Source organism: Hirsutella rhossiliensis (assembly GCF_020360975.1).
Source record: "Hirsutella rhossiliensis strain HR02 chromosome Unknown scaffold00005, whole genome shotgun sequence".
NCBI classification, from domain to species: Eukaryota; Fungi; Ascomycota; class Sordariomycetes; order Hypocreales; family Ophiocordycipitaceae; genus Hirsutella; species Hirsutella rhossiliensis.
In genome coordinates this window covers 336,442-341,990 of record NW_025408671.1, presented here as the reverse complement: position 1 = coordinate 341,990, position 5,549 = coordinate 336,442, and positions in this window count along the sequence as shown.

Genomic DNA, 5,549 nt, shown 5'->3' with positions numbered 1-5,549 from the left:
TTAATTAAGATACTAGATAAGTATAAAAAAGGGCGTTAGATAAAGGAAAGAAAAATAATTAAGGTAATATAATAATTACTCCCTTACTATAATTACTGCCCTTATAAGAATTATATATCTCTACCCTACCTATCTAACCCTTAACTCTTAATTTTACCTTTATATATTTTTATATACTTTTTATATCTCTCTTTATAAGAGTTATAAGCCTAGGAGGCATAGTATTCTTATACCTTCTAGCTACTATAAAAGGCACCTTTCTTATATCCTTTATAGCTTCCTTTTACCCCTCTTACTAAAAAAGCCGATTTTTACTTAACTTTTCTACCCTTCCTTATAATAATAATAAAAACTAACTCCTTTACTATCCCTATAGTCTATAAGACGATTCTAGCTAAGCCCTAAGATTAAGATAAGTAGGTAAAGGAGCTACGGGCTTATATAGATAGAACTATCTATAATTTAGTCTTTTTAATAAGTAGGACCCTCTTAAGCCCCTTCTTTATCTTAGGGTAATAGACTTTATAGAGGGAGCTACCTTCTTTTCTAAGCTAACCTCTATATAGTAGAGAGCTTTTTCTATTACCTTAGGTAACTATAAAAGTTATTAAAAGGAATACCTTATAAGATAAAGCTACTAACTACTGCTTATATAGCGATAACGGAATCTATTAGTACTATAAAGCTAATCTCTTTTTAAAAGGAAGAGACTTCTAAGTAGTAGCTTTTAAAGCTCGAGACCTTAATAGCTCCCTTAAGGAGCTATATAACTAATTATATTAAGAAGACCTATATAGTATACCTAAGAGCCTTTTTTACTAGGAACCTATAAGCTTCTTTATAGCTAGCTAAGTAGGAAGAAATCCTTAAGGAAGCTAACTAATACTTCTTAATAAAAGCTCTTTCCGGCTAGTAGCTATAGGATATATCTCTACTAATTAAGCCTATTAGTAACGGTTACTCGACTATCTTTTAAAATACTAGCTAAGAGCTAAATAAAGAGGCTACTAAAGTATAATAGTAAGTAGTCTTATTCCTTTATAGCTAGTACTTAACCTAGATAGTTCGACCTATAGCTGCTATAGCCCTTATTACTATAGCCCCTACTACTACTACTATTGCTCCTTTAGCTCCTCCTCCCTTAAGAGCCTTAACCCTATCTTTAACTACTGCCTTAGTCCTAGCCCTAGCTCCGCCTTTTACTCTAGGCCCGGTCCCGTTAGTAAGATCAGCCTAACTAGTCCCTTAATAGACCTTTTAGTCCGTTAGTCGAAAAATTAAGGAACTAGTCGAAATCGAACCTCTTTATTAAAATTAGTAATAAGGGGTAAAAAGGGGGGGTTTTTAAGCAGACCTTCTAGACCGGGATAAGGATTCCTCGAAGAAATAAATAAAGAGGAATCGACCTACCTACTAAGTATATAAAAAGCCTTATCGGCTAGAAGACTATTAATAGGTCTTTAAGGAAAACCGACCTAAAAGAGTTAACCCTTTAAAGAGGCTATAAGAAATAGTATAATAGTCTCTTAAGGAGGACCCCTCGTTATAGAAGAAGATAGACGAGATTTAGGTTACTAAGAAATAGTAACTAATAATACCGCTGCCCTTATTTAAGCTATAAATTTAAGGAAAAATCGTTAGTATAGTAAATCCGGCCTTTATCTTCCTTATAGATTAGTAAGACTACCTATTAAGACCCTCTAACTATCCCCTATAAAAATCAGCTATCCTTAACTTTAGTACTTCCCTTAATATCTATAATATACTCTTATAATTCTAGTTCTTTAAGAAGGTATAAAGGGAATATCTTATTACCGGGGAATTAACTATATAGATAAAAGGATATAGAAGGGTGAATTTTACTATAAAATTACCTAATAGGTCTATATAAATTCTTCGATAAAAAAGGGTAGCTTTTTACCCTTAATTTTTAATAAGCTTAATTTCCTTCCGCTTTCTTTAAAAGGAAGGAATCTTTTAGGATATAACGTCTAAGCCTATAAAGCTAGTTTAAAGAAATTAAACTATTAAGTTTATCGAGGAGAAATTTAGTTAATTTATTCTCGAATTCTAACCTATCCTTAGGAAGGAATTACTTAAGAAGTTAGATTTCCTTACTAGGAGGAATAGGTCTACTATAAAGGAGCCTCTTTTAGTAGCCTAAGGAGACGGCCTTCTTTAGCACGTACGACTTAGTTACCTAGGCCCCCTAGCTTTATATACGCTAGGCCTATAATAGGGCGTATAAATAAGGGGCCTAAAGACCGTCGAATATAAATACTATAGCTAAGGAAAGACTAAGAGTCGAATTTCTAAACGAACTTATTTACGGCCGGACTAGTAATATAAGGAAATTTAGGTCGACTAAACTAATATCTCTAAGGATTAAGAAAGCTTTATTAAGGTAATGTTTTTTATAGACGCCTTTTTAAGGATAGTTTTCCCTTATTTCTTATAGACCTACCTAAGTATAATTAGCTTACCCTCTAAGACTTCGTTAACTAAATAAAATCCTACTTTAGCTATAAGGTAAAGAAGATATAGTCTAATAAAGAGCTATTTATAAAGGATATCTTAAATTAGCTTCGAAAAAGGGGTATTTTACCCCTTCTATTAGTACTAAATACCTAGGCTTAAAACGGAGGGGCAGAAAGATTAAAGGGTGCTATAATAAAAAGGGCCTATATAATAAGACTTACTATAAGGCTTTTATACGACCTTTAAAGGGAAGTCGTTAAGACTACCTATTACTTTTAGAACTAGACCTTAAGGGTCCCTAGGAGCCTAAGGGACTATAGGGACCTAGAGACCTTTATTAATACCTAAGGAATAAACTAAGTATCTTCCCTTAAGCTCTTTATAAAAAAGAGGGCCTTACTAGCCTACCTTTATACCTATAGCTATAAGGTATACGCTATAACTACCGATATATAGGTAAAAAGGAAGAAGAAAAGAAAGCTTAATCCTAGAGCCTTTATTAGTTACCTCGTCGGCTATAATTCTATAAATATCTTTTAGATCTAGATTCCTCTTTTATAAAAGGTTATTATAACTAAGGATATAATCTTTAATAAATCTAGCTTCTTTAACGGAAAGAGGGATTAATAGCCCCTCTTACTCTTATAACGTTAGCTAATTTAAAAGATCTAAATCCCTCCTTTTAAATAGTTATAAAAAGAGGCCCTAAACGAGGAAATAGAAGAAGAAACTAATATTAAAGTAGTTAAGGATAACGCTAACTTTAAAGAAGAAAAAGAAAAGGAAGCTACTAGATTAAATAATCTAAATAAAGAAGGAGACTATAAGAAAGCGGTAGAGCTAGAATACGCTTACCTTCCTACGCCTCCTCTTATAAAATAAGAAGAAGATTTAAAAGTAGCTTTTTTAGTTAGTCTTCCTATCTTAACCCTTAAGGGGGTAGGAAAGGCACCTCTCTTAAAGGATTACCTAGCTACTTTTTTATCCTTACTTTAAGAAGTAAAGGAAGGTATAGGGCCCGATATAGTTATTAAAGAAAACTAACCTTTCCCTTATTTTAATTATTTTTCCGACTTTTATCTAACGCTAATAAAAGATAGTTCCTATAGAGCGTTTATAGTAGCCTAGCTTTTTAAGCTAATATTAGTAAGGAAGGTATATAAAAGAGACCTCCTAGACCTACTAGTAAATTAAAAGTAGCTAGAAAAACACCCCTTTAAAGACTAGTTTTTCTAGGCTTAGAAAGACTACCTAGCTTTATATAAAGAGATAGGGTCTTTTAAAGAGGTCCTTAAAAAAAAGTAAGAGGAAAATAAGTCCTTAGCTATAAGTAGGTCTTTATTTATAAGACTAGTAAATATAGCTTCCTTTATAAGTATAAAGCCTAGCTAGTTATTTATAGGAATTAATAGGAAAAAGGGGATTTACCTACTAAGGTAACTACCTTAGTAAGAATGTCTTTTTAGACCTTTATAGCTATAGTAGTATAATTCGACTTCGAGCTTAATTAGATAAATATAGTTAACGCCTTTATTAATTACCCTTTTAAGGAAAAAGAAGTTATTTATATATAACTTCCTCTTAGTTTCTAATAGCTAGGAAAGGTTCTATAGCTTAGGAAAGCTCTATATAAACTATAAAGATTACCCTTTCTTTAGTAATAGCATTTAATAGGTTCCCTTAAAGCCCTAAGCTTTAAGGAAGTCCCTTAGAAACTATATATAATATAAAAGGGTAAAATTATAGTATTATTTTATATTAATAATATTATTTAGGATTACTTAAAAGAGAAAGAAGCTACTACTAAGGAAGCTATATAAGGCCTATAATAAAGGTATAAGATAACTAAGCTAAGGGAGCTAAAGTAGTTCCTAAGGATATAAATCCTTTAAAATAGGTCTTAATAGACTATCTAGCTTACTTAGGACGCCTATATCGATAACGTCGCTTATAAATTCCTCCTTAATTCCCTTAATAAGAAGCTTCCTTTTATACCTATATTAAATAAAGAGCTTTTACTTAATCTATCCTTTTAAGCTAGGGAGTAAGAGAAATACTAATACTAATAAAAGGTAGGCTCCTTACCTTTTTTAGCTATTTTTATTATAGAGTAAGTAAAGGCGTATATATAAGTACCGTCTATAAGATAATATTAATAAGCTATATAGAGCTCTTTTATATGCGGCTAGCCTACCCCTATATATATAAGATCCGGCCCTCTATATATAACTATATAGCTTAGGCTATAGCTTAAGCCTATTACCTATAATAGTTAAAAACTCTTATATAATACCCTCCCTTAAGCGTAGCGTAGGGCTACCTTATTATCCGCTCCTATATAATTAGGCCTATACCGCTAGCTCTTCCTTACCCTTTCCTATTAATCGAGCCGGCCCTACTAGCCCTATTATCCCCGCGCCCGTTAGCCTAGGTAGCCGGAACCTAGCTCTATACTTATTAGCTAGCTAGCCGTTTAAATAGGGGCGTAACCTATTATATACGCCCCTAGGTAGCCGGCGGCCGGTCTAGACCTACGTAAGCCTTAGGTTGCCCGTCCCCTCTACCTTAGGCAGTATCCTCTACTAAGGGGTATATAAGGCGGCATCCCCCCCTTCCCCCTTCCCTTCTTTCTTTCCTTTCTTTAACTATAGTAGTAATATTAATAAGTAAGTTCCGCTCTACCTAGGGCGTTAGTCCGTTCCTAGCTATATAGGCCGCTCTATTAACGTATACTTATAGTAGTAGTAGTAGTAGTAATAACGGCCCTAATAATAATAATAACTTTAACCGATAAGTTCCGCGCCTTATTAAGTAAGAGGCCGTATTCTATTAAGCTAACTTCTACGATAAATATATCTACCTCTCCCTCTCTTACCTCCTCCTTCTTAGAGTATATAGAGTCGTTCGTCGACGCTATACTAGCCGCGGCCGACGATAACTCCGCCGCTGCCGCTGCTCCTACCCGCGCCGCTACTACCGCTCCTACCGCCGCCGCCGCCGCCTCTACTACGCTATTCGCCCTTACGTTGCCCCTTAGGGTAACGACGCCGTCCCCGCCGCTACCTATAACG